General features: G+C 45.5%; 1 pseudogene; it reads left to right on the top strand.

Moving 5' to 3' along the window:
* Positions 1–16,885: 16,885 nt before the first annotated feature.
* On the top strand, positions 16,886–17,536 carry LOC147457404 (secreted RxLR effector protein 161 pseudogene; annotated as a pseudogene).
* Positions 17,537–17,788: the final 252 nt, after the last annotated feature.

Raw genomic sequence — 17,788 nt, 5'->3', positions numbered from 1 at the left:
TCACTTTTTTTCCCCCAAATGCCTACTTTTGCCCGTTCCGCCCCACGTTTCGCCGTTCCGTCTCATGTTCCGCCCATTCCGGAACACCGTTCCGGTTACACCCTGTTCTGGAACGGCGTTCCGTTCCCATCCCCGTTTCGTGAACGGGACTCGTCCGGAACGCCGTTTTGGAACGTTTGGGCTGTGTTCCCTCCGTTCCCTGTTACAGTGCTTCGGAGGAGGGTTTTACGTCTCTGGTATCGTATCTCTTCTCTCTCTATCTCTCAGTCTCATACACTTGCACGCAGAGTGTCCATTCACTTTGTTCGTGATCATAGCACTTTCCATTAAGAACGGCAGGCTCTCCCTTCCATAAGAACTAAAAGGAACCCTTGAGCACAGTTCGGAGCACTCATCTTGAGCAAAGCAACACCTAACATTGGTATCAGAGCTTTGGCAGTGTTCTGTATCACTCAAGGAAAGAACCATAAGAACCACAATAATTTTTTTTGCTTGTTGAGGTTGCACGAACCCAAGTTCGCTTGGGCATGTCGATTCCTAATCGTGTTTTGTTGAAGAGTGACAGGAATCCCAAGAAAGAAGGGCTTGTCCAGCCTCCCCTTGTGTCTCTTTTCACTCATTGAGAGCGGACCGTGCACTTAGCGGCCGGCCAATCGACGTGAGATGGGAAAAAGCAACCTTGGTGTGAGTGCAAGGCCGCCAAGGGGTGCGCCCGCGGAAAAGAGTAGAACTCGGGTGAAGAGAAGATCCTTCTTTAACGCGATTTGCAAGCGAAAGAAAACCTCAAGACCCTCAAGAACCCAAGAACCCAAGACCCTCAAGAACCCAAGTTCCTCTTGAACTTAAGAACCCAAGACCACAAGAACCCACGACTTCAGTGGATGGTCATCACTCAAAGCGGAATGGATACTTCGCTTGGAGTTGATGAGCATGAGAGAGGCGAAGAAGATTTTTCCCCACCAGGAGGTTTTTCTGACCCTTCCCCATCTACGTCAAGGATTGCGCTAACTCCTATGGAGGAGTTGGACCAAGAAAGAGAAGTAGAAAGAAAGGCCTATGAAGAAGAAATGGCCGCCATAGATCGTGACTACGAAGAAGACATGGCAGCCATAGAACGTAAGTACGACTAGTACGACTTGCAAGAAAAAGAAAGTCAATCAAGATTTGATCGCGAGAACAAAGTAATAGTGCAAGAGATGTTGCGACTCTTTTCTCAAATGCAGGCAGAGATTCAACAGGATCAGGAAAAGGAGACTCTCTCAATCTCTTCTTCTCCAAAGCATGACACACAAGATTTGCATGATTGTGTGAAGCATGATGATGATTTGATTGATAAAGACAAGCATGATGATTTGCATGATCCAGATGCGATTTCTTACAAGCATGATGAGTTGCATGAAGATGATGTGATTGTTCACAAGGATTATGTGTTAGTGGATGCTTTTTCTAGCGAAGCTAACCTCGTTGTAGATTCAATCAATCATGAAGAACTGATCTTGGCTTTCGAGTCGAGGTCCAAAGTATCCCCACAGGACGATTCGATCATTCAGGAAGAATCGATCTTGGCTCTTGAGCCTAGGTCCACAGAACCCTTACAGGAAGTAATATGTGTTCGCATGATTGATACGCACGCATTGTTCGAGTGTTTCATTCGTGATCGTTTCCTGTATTTTAGTCAGCATCTTTATGTGATCCCTTTTACTAGGCATGACATATTGTATGTTGAGCACGTTTCACTTATGGATGAGCACGAATGTATGCGGATTGTTCGTGAAAAGCTGAAAAGTATGCATTCAAGGAAGTCACATTCCATGTCTCTCCCTTGGCATGACACATTTATAGAAAGAGCACATGAAAGTATGAGCACCAAGCATGGGCATTTTCATTGTGAATTGCCACAGTTGATTGCTCTAGATCATAAGAGAAAGATTCGATCTTATGGTTTGCGTGTGTGTGGAGAACGGTTTGTCACTCCGTCTATTGATTCATCTACATTGCATGCACAGTCTTTGAGGAAGACAAGTTTTTTTCCAGTCACTTTACATGGAATAGGTATGTTCATGGTTTTGTGTTGGAAATGGTTTTAGGAATTTTCAGCCTCGGAGATTCTTGAAGAAGAAAGAAGCATGACACTTGACAAAGTTGAAGCATGGAAGGAGCCACAAAGGACTTTGTGTTGCTTTCGGCGCGGTCCAAAGAAGAAAGCTTTGCAGACCTTTATGAAGTTCAAGTACCGCACGACCCACACATCAAAGTGGGCCGGCGAAGAGTCCCTTCCAGGATTCCAGATGCTATTGGCGATCTCCCTCGACGCCATACAGTTCGGTACCAGTACCTCACTTTGAAAAGGAGGGGATGTCACGTGACACATCCCAACCCTATGTGTCCGTGGACAAGCTACAGCATGATCAGGGTTCAGTCAATCCAGTCAGTCTAGATTTAGTAGTGATCTGGCACTTTTGTGAGTCTATTCGTAGACCGTGCATGCCCAGTCACTTGGTATAGATGCATATCCTCTGGTTGCACACAGCATGATCGTCAGAATTCCCATAAGAATCCATTAGAATCAGTTAGGGGAATTTTCCAGTGCATTTAGCCTATTTTCCCTATTTTTGGTATTTTTCACTTATTATTTTTAAGCGACTTTCCAACAAAAGTAGGTAGGGCAATTTTGCCAAGTTAATATATAAGCAAACCCAAGTTAGCACTTTCTGGTAGAAGAGGCAACAGGAGCTCCTGCTCAACAGGCACCTTCTCAGCAAGAACCCATCAGAACCCTTGGCGTTTTGGTGTTCCTTCATCGCCCACACCCACTCATCAGCCTAGCGTTTTGGTTTCCCACAGCACCTCCCAAAGATCCCCTAGCGTTTGCAGTTCTCTCATCGCCAGGAGTCCCCAGAACCCCAACGTTTTTTTGTTTTCAGCCTTGAACATTGCCGACAACCCCAGATCACCTCAACGTTTTACTAACACTACAGCAGATGCCCAACGTTTTTGGTTTTCAGCCACAATCGCAGCAGAGGAGCAGCATTTTCAGCAAGCATTAGAAGCAGCAGATTCAGCCCTAAATGATTACAGAAGATCCCCATTTTCAGCCCATAAAAACGCAGCCAAAACAGTCATTTTCAGCCACCGAAACAGTCCCGAAATTCAGAAGATAGAAGACCATAGATTTCAGCCCTAAAGTCGTCGTTGTCATCGGCATAGTCCCAAGTTGCATCAGTCCATTGCATACGCATTGTACCACTTTGTGCAATCAAAAGTAGACCACTCTCGCCAACGAGAGTGGGGCCTTTGGAGGAGGGTTTTACGTCTGTGGTGTCGTATCTCTTCTCTCTCTATCTCTCAGTCTCATACACTTGCACGCACAGTGTCCATTCACTTTGTTCGTGATCATAGCACTTTTTATTAAGAACGGAAGGCTCTCCCTTCCATAAGAACTAAAAGGAATCCTTGAGCACAGTTCGGAGCACTCATCTTGAGCAAAGCGCAAACAATCATTCCGCTGCACCTAACAGGAATGGATACTTCACTTGGAGGTGATGGGCATGACAGTAGCGAAGAAGAATCTCACCACCAAGGAGGTTTTTCTGACCCTCCTTCCCCCATCTACGCCACGAGTTGTATTAAATCCTATGGAGTCTTTGGTCAAGTGGATGATGGTCATGCTGGCTCAACAACAAGAAGCGAATCGCGTTGCGCTGGCACAACAAGAAGCGAATCGCATTACCTCGGAGCGTGAGCGCCAAACCAGGCAGGAAACGTTGGACCGCGAAGTGCGCCGAGCGGCGGAGGACCGCAAAGAAAGAAAAGCACAAAGAAAGAAGGTGGCCGAAGAAAGATGAGCGGACTTGGAGGCCGATCATGAGGCACAGAGAGAACTACGCATTCAAGAATTAGTTAGACAAGTTCTCGCCTCGAAGTCCGAGCCAGCCAAAGATGTCGGTAGTTCCTCAAGTGGCGCAAGCCGAGATTCGGATTTCAACAACCCAGTCACAGAGAAGATCCAGTTCAGTAAGTATGATGGTAAGATGGATGCTACTATTATTCATTCTTGGTTGCATCAATTTAATGCTTATTTGCGACAACTAAGAAGACAGGGAATAGCAAGGTTTTGACGGGAGCTATGTACCTTGCCAGTGATGCCGTCAATTGGTACCACGCATGGCAAGAGGCACAGTTGGCCGTGCACCTAGAGGAAGCCGAGGATGGCGCGTCCCTTTCTGTCACCAGCATGTGACTACTATCTATCCTTTTTGTTGATTTCTTTCTTATTATTTATTTATTTTCACTTTTTGGAAACACCCCTCTGGAAATCTAATTGCCCTGCATTGCATAGCTAGTGTGGAACTGTTCAGAGGGAGTCCAGGCCTGAGGGCAAGAGAGCACTAAGGTTGGACAAGGACTATGGTTAGCCAAAGTGGGGTCATTGACTAGCCAAAGTGAATCCTTTGCTATAGAGGCTACTTTTCAGTTCTTGGTGTGGCTGCAGTGTACAAAGAGGGTCAGATGACCTAGAAAGATACAATGGCAGCATCTCCTAAAATTTAGGGAACTGTTATTTTGGACCTGAAAATGTGTTCACGTCATTATCTCCGGAATGACAAGGGGAACATTTTATTACTCAGCCGTGAATTCAACTGGGCAACCGGTCGGGAGATTTTTAGGCGGCAACCCCGAAACCGGGAAATGGCCTGTAAATGTGCCAAGTGGCACATTTCTGTGCACTTTCCTCATGCATGAAGAAGTGGCGCTGATTTTAGAGAAGGGAGGCTCATTTTCAAGCTTCTGTCACAGGTTGAGAGCTATGGAGTGCTTCCTTTCCCCCTTATGTACAGTACGGTGGCAGGAGTGATGCCTTGCACGCTACGCACTGCTCTCTCTCTCTCTCTCTCTCTCTCCTATGGCAGTATGTTATGCCCCTCTAGTGGGCTTTTCAATTGACCAATGTACAGTTGTGTGGGTTCATGCGCGATTGCCGAGGCAAGAGCCTCTTGCACAGGTAGTGGATTAGCTAGCGGTTAATCCCCCGCAGGTACAGGTGAATTCGGAGAGGTTTCACGTGCGAAATCCTGTCCGATTCAAAGGGCAAGTAGCCCTACAGGTGCGGGAGCTCGAGGACTTGCTACGGATGCGACCCGCATGCGAAACGGAGCCCAAAACAGTGAATTACAGCCTGCTGTGTATTTTTGCAGGTTTAGGGTTTTGGCCCTAAACGGACCCTAATACCCCCAGGAGGTTCGGGGACGCGAGGGGACCTCTGTACAGGTGATCTGGCGCATTTTCGGGGCAGAAAACAGAGAATTCAGCGTGCTGCAGATTCTCGCCAGGTTTCGCAAAGTGTCCGTATGCGTCGGGAAAGTCATCCAATACGTGGGGATACTGACTGTGAAGGGTCCTAGTATAGTTATGCTGTCGAAATCGGGCCAGAACAGTTGAAATTCAGCCAAGATTGTGCGGGGCAGCTTGTAGGGAACCACAGCTTTTATTCCCTCTTTTAAAGAATAAAGAAATACTGAAAGGGGCGCCTATTTAGGGTCCAATCTGGTGTCGGTCTTCTCATACGGGTGCAGTCTAGCAACCTGTATCCCTTTCCCCTCTTGTTGTGTCTTGAAAGTACAGGTAAAGTGGGCGACAAATTAAATGGGTGAAAGCAAATAAGGTTTAAGTCTAAGGTCTACCGCTCTTTTTGGATTAAACAGGCCGGTTACACTTTCCTTCAATTGGGCCGACTTCCAAGACAAGCTCAAGGTGCGGATTATGTCCCCATAGTACCTAGCACGGTTTAAAGACGATTGGCGCGGTCTCAAGCAAAATGGTATGTCAATTATGTCTTTCTCTGATCATATTTTGCAGCTTGGCACTCAATTACGCAAATCGGATGCGGAGCGCAAAGAGGCCTTCCTTTATGGATTGGACGAGTATATCAAGTTTGATGTCGAAGTGCTCGATCTAATCGATCTCAACAAGGCGGTAGCGATTGCTCTCGCACAGGAGATGAAGCACAACAAGGGAAAGCCTAAGGAAAACAAGACTTCTACAAGTACCTCTCAGACTTCGCAAACCCTCAGAACGATAAGAATGGTAACTCTTCTAACCAATCTTCCAATAGTCTCTCAGAAAAGAGCTCTTCAAATGAACCTAAGGGTAAGGCTAACACAATGCTAAACCTAAGCTCACTCCAGATGAAAAGGTAGAACAAGGAATTTCAGGAGGATACATCACATCGAAAGAGCAAAGCACTTATTCTAAGGAAGGTTGTTGTTTTCATTGTCACATCAAGGGTTACAAAAAAAGAACATGTCCTAAGCTTGAATCTAATGAATCTAAAGAACCCATAGAACCCACTTCCTCTGTCAATGCAATAAATGAGAACACGAGTGTGATCCAAGTCTCTCATGATCTTCCCATTGATGAGTCTCTCATTAAGTGTTATGGTATGTGAATGGTCAGCATTTTGTCATATTGTTTGACCCAGGTAGTATGCATGATTTGATTAGTGACTCTCTTGTCGAAAGAGCCCGCTTGGAGTTTCGCAAGACATCTCCTTTCGAGGTGTCTGGCTTCTCTCCCGGTATGGACTCTCTCATCACGCAAGAGTGCCTTGATGTTTTGTTCATTGTTCAACAAGTGTCCTTCTGTAGAAAATTTGTAGTTTCTCCTCTCTCAGGATGTGAGCTTTTGGGCATTCGATGGTTTTGTGAGCATAACCCTCTCATTGATTGGGTGGAAAATACGTTCATTTTAAATGCCAAAAGTGACTCTCCCCTTGTCATTCGTGGAGAGCAAGTTGTTCATTCTTCATCTCTCATTTCTAATATGCACCTCAACGTTTTCAGTATAGGTGCACTGGCGTTCCAGTCCATAGACTTTGCGTTTTCAGCATTGAACTACAACATTTCCCAGCCTGCATGGTAGCGTGTTGTAGACAGCCAAATCTAGCGATTGCAATAATAGAATTCAGCAGATAAGGAACCACCCAGCAGTAGATAGCATTTTCAGTCTTCGTCGTCGCCGTCGTCTCCAAGTTAGGTCTACCTTGCATTATAGTCTCACGACTTGCATCAATATCTAGTACCAGATTTGTGCAATCAATTTCGCCATCGAGAGAGGGGCCCTTGGAGGAGGGTTTGACAACTTTCTGGCGTCATATTCTTCTCGCTATCTCTCAGTCTCAGCCATAGTTACAAGGAATGGCCATTTTTAGGTCTCCGTTCCCCGTTACCGTTCCAAATTCCCGTTCCGTGTTTTAGACGTGAGTATCCGTAACAGGGAATGGCATTTCATGCTCGTTGCCGTTCCCATTCCGCGTTCCGGATTTCGGTTCCGGGTAACTATGGTCTCAGCACCTTCATTCACAGTGTTCATCACTTTATTTGTGTCCATTGCACTCTCTCACTAAAGGAACGGAAGGCTCTCCTTTCCGTAAGTAAAAGGAACCCTTGAGCACAGTTTGGAGCACTGATCTTGAGCAAAGTTCAATATTCACTTTCGTTGCATCTTACACTCTCTTCAGGAGACCCTTCGTGGTAATAGGAGCCTCCTCCTTCAGGAGGGGACCAAGCATAGCGGGGATAGGAAGGTTGCGCAGGCTAATTTCTTTTTCCTTTGGGGGGCGGGGGGGATCTAACTATTTGATTGAATTGAATATCTTTCAAAAAAATGTATCCATGATTTTGAAGAAGTGGGATGCATAGAATTTTTGGAGATACAACAATTTGCATTCTCTCTCTCTCTCTCTCTCTCTCTCTCAATGTGGGGAGGATGACACCGAATGAGGCTCGCTTTGCTTGGAATAGTGCAGCTCTCATGCAAGGAAGCATTGTACTTGGGTTTTTCATCCATAATCTTAATCTTGTACACCCATTTGTTAGGAAGAGCCTTTCTTCCTTTAGGAAATGGCTCAAGATCCCTAGTATCATTTGCATACAAGGATTTCATTTCCTCTTGCATTGCAAGTTCCCACTTTCTGCTTGACTCACATGACTTAGCCTCTTTATAAGTAAGAGGTTTACCCTCATCTGTCAACATTACATGATGCAAAGAGGGATTAAATCTTTGCGACTGCCTGCTCAAATGAGTTGACCTGCGTAGCCAATGATCTACATTCGCAGGCAACGGTTCTACATCATAAGGCAACTCATTTTCAGCTCTATCATGCTGCTGAAAATCATTTTCATCCTATTCAGGTGGCTGTCCATCCTCATTAGGAGCATCAATATCATGTCTTGCCTCTTCTGGCTCAAGGTTAAACGGCTGATTATCAATTTCAGCTTGCGGTAATGCATCATTAGGCTCTTTTTCAACATCAATGGGTGGCACGAAAGGCTGAAATTTGATTGTTTTCTTGTCAGCATCAGATTTTGTAGCATTCTTAAACAATTTTGCCTCATTGAACACTACATCTCGATTGCGAATTACCTTTTTAAACTGTGGTAACCACACTCTATAGCCCATTTCACCTTCTTCCCCATAACCTAGGAAGACTCCTTTAATGGACTTCATATCAAGCTTTGTTCTCAAGTCATTGCGTATATGAACAAAAGCTTCGTAGCCAAATACTCTCAAATGATCATAAGAGGCAGGTTTGCCATACCAAACCTCCTCTGGAATGCCATTTTTCAGCGTACTATTCAGAGAGCGATTGCAAATTTGAACTGCAGTTTTTAATTCCTCTTCCCAAAGCGATGGACAACATGCAATGCACTCTCTCACATAAAGTACGGTTGTATCTTTCACCCACACCATTTGAAGATGGATTATAAGGGGCTGTCAACTCCCTTTTAATCCCATTATCATCACAGAAACGCTAAAATTCAGCAGATATATATTCTTCTCCATTCTCCGACCTGAGATATTTAAGCTTAGCACTCTTTTGAGTAGTGACAAAAGCATGAAACTTCTTAAAAGCATTAAAAGTCTCACTTTTACTTTTCAACAAATGCATCCATGCTTTCCTAGTACAGTCATCAATGAATGTAACAAAATACAATGTACCACCAAAAGACTTAACAGGCCTAGTGCATACATCAGAGTGAATAAGATCAAGAGGATTAGCTTTGCGAGAGACACCAGAGTAATAAGAAGATTTTTTTTGCTTTCCATAAAGACAATCGTTACAAAAATCCAAGTTTTTGCCTTTTACATCAACCCTCTTCAGAGAGGAAAGCACATCAATACTCCTTTGGCTATATGGCCAAGTCTCTTATGCCATAATTCTGTATGTGAAGCAACTTCAACAACAACAAAAAACCTGCCAGGCAAAGCTTTACATCGAAGACAGTACAAAGTATCTCTTTTATACCCTTTTGTAACAAGCATAGAGCCTTTAAGCAACTTCCATGAACCCCCAGCAAAGATAATAGTAAAACCATGTGCATCTAGCTAGCCAAAACACATAGCAAACTTTTCTCAAGGCCTGGTACAAACCTGACATCATTCAATACAAGCTGTTGACCATTGTTAAGAGCCAAACGCATGGTACCCATTCCCTCAATATTGCAAACAAAATTATCACCAAGGTATACCTTGCCATAATTGCCTGCAACATATGTAGCAAAACACTCCAAAGATGGAGTCACATGGAAAGACGCACCAGAATCTACTATCCAAGACTGGGATATGCCATCATTAGCACTAAGCAATGCATCAATGACATCTTTCTTCGAGATAAGCATGTCTTCTGCATTTTCAGCATCCTTGGAAGAATCACTTGCTGATTTTTTCCCTCTCTTCTTCTTCTCTTGCGCTTCCTTCTTCCTATCCTGCTCTTTCTTGAAATACCTGCAATCAAGTTTCTTGCGACCCTTTCTGCCACATTGATAACAAGTGACATCCTTATCCTTTGTCTTGCTCTTACTTCTATTTTGAGTCCTGTTACCGACATCACGCTTTTGATTTCTACCTCTTGCATTGTAGGCATAACTGCCATCTTTCCCACTAGACTTGCGTCTAATCTCTTCATTGAGAATAGACCCTCTCACACCGTCATACGTGAGGGTGGGACTGTTACTTAAGGACACAACCAATGTTTCCTAAGTATCTGGCAATGTCATAAGCAAGAAAATAGCTTTAAGCTTATCATCAAATTGTTGAAGCCCACTGTCCTGCAACTGACTCAACACACCTATAAAAGCACTCAAATGCTCAGAAGCTGACTTCGAGTCATCAAGCTGCATATTCACCAACTTTCGCATCAAATGCACCTAGTTCAGAGGCGTGGTGTTCTCATAATTGGCCTTTAGCTTTTGCCATATTGCATAAGCAGAGTCCAAACGCTTGATGTCCATCAAAATGTTATCATTGATAGCCATTTTGATGTAGGCCATAGCCTTCTTATTCAACTTGGTCGACTCTTCGTCAGACAACCCTTGCTGCTTATTCTCTTCCAATACATCTTCACAATCATCTTCACAATCCTTTAAGAAAAGGATACTGTCACAAGACGGACACCACGTGCCAATAGAAAAGAATAGACTGAACATACTTTTTTAGCACTTCAATAACAACTGAATTGAGAGATAGAGAGAGACGACACACGACACGGAGTGGCGGAATTCCATTCCAAAGAGTATTGGCCCCGAACCTTGGTGCCCCTTTCGGTATTTCTTTATATTGCATCAACTCAGTACAAGCCGATACTCCAGACTCTGCACCTCCAGGAAGCATGCCAAAGAATGAGCCCTAACCTCATATTTAAAGGCCCTTGGCCTGAAAAGTAGCTATAGTAAAAAGCCTTTAAAACTTAAAAGCTTTTGGTCCAAAAGCAATGCCAAAAAGTTGCCAATGCAATTGACAGAAATCCTTTAGCCTGGCACGTCATCAGCTAGTGCAAAACGCGGAAATCCGTACAGCCTGCCACGTCATCATGCCAGTGCAGTTTTCAAAAATCTGCCACGTCGTCAGTTTTTGCATGTGTGCGGGTCTTGCTTTATTTTAATCCCTTTATGTCACTGGGCCCCCATCGAACGGGGTCCCTGTAAGTTGGTGGGACTTCTTCTTCTTAGGGTTTAGGCCCCTTGGCCGGCTTCTGTAAGTTGACTCCATTCTTTAGGCTTTGATACGTCAATAGTTTGTTACAGATACCTTGCATGCGTTCTTGCCAGAGGTCAAAGCCTTGACCATCGAACCGTTTGATTTCTATCAAACTTTTAGTGCCAGATGCGGAAGAGGTAGAAGCCATCTTAACTCAACCACAAGTGGTTATACAAGAGAGATGCAATAGAAGACTTTGCATACGATAGACCACAATTTCTTCACATGAAACCGTCCAAATCTGAATTTTCAGCTGAATATGCGATTTAAATCACCTGTACTCAGCTTTTCACCCAAATCCTGCACAAAACATCACTATATGTGATCCCACAAATTTGGTACAACTGCGTATTGCTGTTTTAACCTATAATAATCTGTAAATCACTTGTTTTGACCTAAAAACAACCTGTTTTGTACTGTTTTGGCAGTTTTGGTGACCTTGTTGACCCCATAAGCAAGGGGCTTTGCGATGGAAGCGAAATTGGTCGCGGGAGAGCAAATTTAACTTCCTGTCCCAGCAGACTGTGCAGGTCCTATTTTGAACTCTAGAGCTCTGATACCAGTTGAAAGCGCGAAGAGAGGCTACCGGTAGATGCGGGAGGTGAAGGAGTGCAGGATTGGGCCGAGTAGAGCCAAGGTACGTGTGCAATAGAGCAAAAGCGCTAGGGATCGAAAGCAGAGAGAGAGATTGCACTCTCGTTTTTGGGGAAACCCACCATAATGGTTTTTGTGGCCATCCCACTTTTATTATAAGTGACTTTAAACAAAGTATAAAAAATGTACAGAAGGGGTTATTTAGGCCTTTAACCCAACATGAGTGTATGTTGCGCTAAACCTGTGTGCCCTTTTGTGTGTGTTTGTGAGTTGAGCACAAAGGCTTGCAGTATTTTCCGGCATTAGGGGGTCCTTACCATCCTAAGTTAGGCGGGACATGGGGTCCAAAAACGATAGGGTTGGCAAAAACACCAGCAGATGTTGGTGTCGGCTTTTGGTGCGATTCTGTTACAGGAGAGAAGCGCTAGGGAGACGGATGCAGATCAAGGCCGCAAGTGCAAAAACACTGGCTGAATCTGCAAAAACGCTAGGCTGAAATTTTGCAGTTTGCCACGTCGAAAGGAGCCAGAATTGCAAGCGCTAGCCTCTCTGGAGGAGAGATCGATGCAGATTCTCTCTTCCTTGGCAACTAATACCATGTCTTGCTCGTCAGGACACCATCCGGTGGTTGTCCGTGTAGTTATCTTGGACTGCTACAGCCTTGGGAACGGTACCTTCATCGACGACTTGTGATCCTATCGATCTACCTTTGGACTTCTCTTTGAGCACGCGACATGTCGACTCCGAAGCAGAAGGGACAACAACAACAATCCCAGAAGGGGGCCACTACGTCTTCTGCGACTACGGCCACTTTCACTTCTGCGACTACGTTGGCATCTGCCAACGCTACATCCAACAATTATGCCCTCACCCAGTTTGCTGAGGAGAAGAAGTGGATTTACACAATTATTCTGTGTGGAGGACACTGAGTCCGCACAATTATTGCTTACCATCGACTCTGGGAATGGTCAAAGGATTTCACCCATTCGACTACTCAAGCCTTTCCTTCCCACCGCCACTCAAGCCCAGATCGATGAGTGGGTGGATCGGGACATACGAGTGTTCACCTTTTTTATGATGAACCTCTTGGACCTCATTACGAAGGAAGGAGGAGCATGCACATCCATTGTGGAGACGGATTCTTGACCAGTTTGAGGAGACCTCGTTTGCCAGAGAGATCACACTTGAACAGGAGTTGTACAACCTCCAGTTCAAGGATTTCAACTCACTTGAGCCGCGCATGCGGGAACTCTGGGACGACCTTGTCTCTGTCGGAGACGACATCACCTCGACACGCATGGCTGGCCTCTTACTATTCAGGCTTCCCCCACGCTTTGATCCCTATTTTTAGAGTTTGGTCACATTTGGACGTACCTCTTTTCCCACTTGGGATGAGATTCTCCCTTCCCTTAGACAGATTGAGGGGCACTCCGCATTCCGAGCCGAAGGTGCTGTTGATGCAGAAGGAGCTTTGATAGCTCAAGGAGGTAACAAGAAAGGTAAAGGTAAGAAGAAGAAGAACAAGGACATCGAATGTTACCATTGCCACAAGAAAGGGCACAGAGAATCAGAATGCAGAAAGAAGAAATGAGATAAGGCCAACAGGGAGAAACAGACAGCCTCGACTGCAGTTGTAGCCTCTCAGGATACGGCAGGGACCACTCTTGTCGCGACGACGGACCACGCTCTTGCTACGTCGCAGTCAGGTACTTGGGTTGTTGCTAGTGGAGCCACCACTCACATGACTCTCCAACGGTCATGGTTTAGCTCTCTCAGGGAGACTCACGGGCAGACCGTCAGTATGGGTGACAACCATGAGATGCCAGTGTCTTGCACATGCCAGATTACCCTCTTTCGTTCTATTTCAGATCCAAAGTTTAGTTTAGTGAAGGCGCTTTACGTTCCAGACATGGCCTTCAATCTCCTATCTGTGTTGAGTTTGGACTCTCAGGGAACTGACATACACTTTGGGAGTGGCACAGTCACCATTTCTGAATCTACGACAGGTACTATCCTTGCACGCCGTGAGCGCAATTGTCATGTGACACATCCAACTCTATGTGTCCGCGGACAAGCTACAGAATAACAAGGGTTCAGTCAGTCTAGATTTAGAAGTTATCTGGCACTTTTGTGAGTCTATTCGTAGACCGTGCATGCCCAATCACTTAGTGTAGATGCATATCCTCTGGTTGCACACAGCATGATCATAAGCATTCCCATCAGAATCCATCAGAATCCTTCATGGGAATTTTCCAGTGCATTTAGTCTATTTTCCCTATTTTTGACATTTTTCACTTATTACTTTTAAGTGACTTTTGTTGGAAAGTAGGTAGGGCAAATTGAGTAAGTTTGTATATAAGCAAACCTAGACTAGCACTATTTGGCAGAAGAGGCAACAGGAGCCAAGCTTAGCATGCAGCTTCTCAACAAGACCCCTTGGCGGTTTCCCCCTCCAAGCAAGAAGAACCATCGCCATCAGACCCTTACCTCTAGCGTTTTCTCATGAGCAGATCATCGCTGAAAGCAAGCTCAGACCTAGCGTTTTGCATCAGCATCATCGCCAACAGAACCCAGCAAGCTAGCGTTTTTGAAGGCCTTCCCTAGCGTTTTTGGAAACACATCAGTCTAGCGTTTTTGCATGTCCCAACGATTGTAGATTTGCAGCATTTATGACCTCAGCCTGCAGCGTTTTTCAGCCATGAAGTACCTGCAAGTTCAACCCTAAAGGAGTAGCAGATTTAGCCCGGTAAGAACCTCAGTTTTCAGCCATAAGACTTGCAGATTTAGTCCGGTAAGAACCTCAGTTTTCAGCCATAAGACTTGCAGATTTTCAGCGACAAAAACCATCATAAAGCAGCCCCAAATCAGCGTTTTGGATTGTAGCATATTTCAGCCCATAGCGTTTTTGGACAGCAGATAAAAGATTGCAGATTTCAGCCCTTAGGTTGGCCTTGTGATCTCGGTCGTCGTCGTCGACATAGCATAGACTTGCAACAGTCACATGCATTCACTTTGTACCAGATTGTGCAATCAATAGTAGACCATTCTCGCCGACGAGAGTGGGGCCTTCGGAGGAGGGTTTTACAACGTCTCTGGTGTCGTATCTCCCTTCTCTCTATCTCTCAGTCTCATACACTTGCATTCACAGTGTCCATTCACTTTGTTTGTGTCCATTGCACTCTCTTAGTAAGGGAACGGAAGGCTCTCCCTTCCGTAAGTAAAAGGAACCTTGAGCACAGTTCGGAGCACTCATCTTGAGCAAAGTTCAAACATTCATTCTGCTGCACCTAACAGCGATGGTTCCCTATACTGCCTCACTGCTCTTATGTCTAGGACTACGGAGTCTTCTTCTCTATGGCATGCACGATTTGGACATCTATCTTATCAGCAGCTTCAACCGGCTGCTAGGACCTCTATGGTGGAGGGTTTACCAACGATACGCTCCTCATCAGTGTATGCGAGGCTTGCCAGCTGGGCAAGCAACACAGGGTTGCCTTTCCGAAGCAAGCATCCAACAGAGCTTCAGCACCACTTGCACTGGTTCACGTTGATCTATGTGGCTCGATGAGCACGTCTTCATTTTCTGCTTCATAATTTTTGCTTGTGCTTGTGGATGATTTCAGCAGGTACACTTGGGCTTGGTTCCTAAAGCTCAAGTCGGAGGCTTTCAATTTCATTCAAAATTGGAAGACGATGGTTGAAAAAGAGGACTTGCACGTCAAATGTATTCGCTCAGACAGAGGGGGTGAATTCACCTTGAAGGACTTTGCACAGTGGTGCAAGTTAGAGGGCATCGAGAGCCAGCTGACTACTCCTTACACTCCTTTCTAGAACGGAGTTGTTGAGCGGAAGAATCAGACTATCATGGAGATGGCTCGTGCGATGCTTGCGCATGTTTCTTTGCCTCGGGTTTACTGGGCAGAGGTGTGCAACATGGCGGTTTACATCCAGAACCGTTCTCCTACCCATGCTTTGCAGGACATGACTCCTTATCTGGCCTACTACGGGTGCAAGCCCTCGGTCTCACACTTTCGAGTTTTTGGGTGTCCGGCCTTTGTCCATGTGCCAAAGAAGAAGTGACATAAGTTAGATTTCAAGGCGAAGAAGCTCATCTTCCTGGGCTATTCACGAGAGTTTGACGGGTACCGACTTTATGATCTTGACGCCAAGACCATCACAATTAGCTGTGATGTGACTTTCATGGAGCTCTTCAGCACACCTGCAGAGGGGGCAGCATCCAAGCATACACCTTCCCTGCCGCCTCCTCGTCCACCTCCTACACCTAATCCTATCCCTATTCATGTTCCTGTTCCCTCTACACCGCAGCCAGTTACTTCACCCGATCATGCCATGTGAGATTCCGATTCTTATGTGGATGATGGTTCTCCTTTGGTGGAGGCGGTCCCACCTCGCAAGGAGAAGTTAGGTTTTGGTTGGCTCTACTCTACGGTTTCTTCCTTTGGAGTCACGTAGTTACCAGACTCACTAGACCCTCGACAGCCTTGACGTTCTGCACGCCTCAAGGACATGCAAGTTTATGATGGCGCAGAGTTCGTGAACTTTGCCCTCATGTCTCAGATTCAGGCTTCAGAGTTGAGCCTTCCTTGATGGAGGAAGCACTTTAGCATGATTGCTGGAAGCGTGCCTTGCAGACAGAGATGGACGCTATCGAGTGGAATAAAACTTGGACTTTGGTTCCCAGGTCCAACAAGCGGATGGTGGTTTCTACGAAACGGATTTTCAAGACAAAGTACAAGGCCAATGGTTCCCTCGACAAACACAAGGCGATACTTATTGCTTGGGGTTTCGCACAGCAACCAGGCGTAGACTTTGACGAGACCTTTGCTTCCAGCACTCGCATGACTACCATACACACCATGTTTACTCTCGCAGCCACCTTTGGTTGGTCTATCTTCCAAATGGATTTTAAAAGTGCATTTTTGAATGGAGATTTGGATAAAGAAGTTTATGTGGAGCAACCTCCTGGGTTTCATATACAAAGCAAGGAGGATTGGGTCTATCAGTTGTGGAAAGCATTGTATGGACTGAAGCAGGCTGGACGACAGCGGTACCTCACACTTGACCAGTTTCTTGTGAAGTTGGGGTTACGGAGTACCTCATCAGATTCCAACTGTTATGTTGTCTCTGATGACTCTTTGGTTGCGATCGTGATTGTCTATGTGGACGATCTCATTTTCACAGGCTCTTGGACCAGCAGGATCAAGTTGATCATGAAAGCTATGGAGACTTGTTCGAAATGATTGATTTTGGGCTTCTTCACTATTTTCTTGGATTCCATATTTTTCAGACACCAAACGACATCTTCTTTTCTCAGCGGAAGTATGCGAATGCTATCCTGGAGAGATTGCAGATGACAGGCTGTAGACCCATTGGCACTCCTCTTGAGTATGGAGAGAACGTATCGCTTCACGATCCTTCCCCACAGATTAACTTGGAGCAGTACAAGAATGTTGTTGGCTGGCTAGTATGGATGACTTATTCCCGACCAGACATCTGTTACACAGTTTCTATCCTTAGTTCCTTCAATACCCGACCTCGTCAGCGACATTGGCAGTGTGCCCATCGTACTTTGCGGTACATCAGTGGCACCTTGAACCATGGTGTGTTCTATGGTCGCTCCAAGGGTTGCACCTTACTTGGTTGGTGTGATTCAGATTGGGCAGGAAATCCAGATACTCGGCGCTCTACTACAGGAGTAGTTTTCACACTCGAGTGGGGACCCATTTCATGGGGCAGTAAGCAACAACCCACCGTTGCGCTATCTTCTACAGAGGCAGAGTACAGAGCAGCTTGCTATGCTGCTTGTGAGGCCATATGGCTACGGAGATTACTGGGAGAGTTGTGTTTTCCCCATATTGCTATGACTTGTCTTCTGTGCGACAATTAGAGTTGCATTGCTATTGCCAAGAACCCTATCTTTCACGCTCGGACAAAGCACATTGAGGTGCAATACCACTATGTCCGGGAGCGGGTCTTGGCTGGAGATCTTCATTTGGAGTATGTTCCTACAGCGGACAATGCAGCAGACATCTTCATGAAGGTTGTACCTCAGTGGACTTTGGCTCCTCACCTTGGACTCCTCTGTGTTGTCTCAGCATCCAGTGCTGAGAGGGGGTGTTAGAGTTACACCGCCGTTGCT

Source organism: Adiantum capillus-veneris, chromosome 5, assembly GCF_014529385.1.
Source record: "Adiantum capillus-veneris isolate H3 chromosome 5, ASM1452938v2, whole genome shotgun sequence".
NCBI classification, from domain to species: Eukaryota; Viridiplantae; Streptophyta; class Polypodiopsida; order Polypodiales; family Pteridaceae; genus Adiantum; species Adiantum capillus-veneris.
Note: the sequence above shows the minus strand (reverse complement) of the source record. Positions and strands in the feature narration are given on the sequence as shown.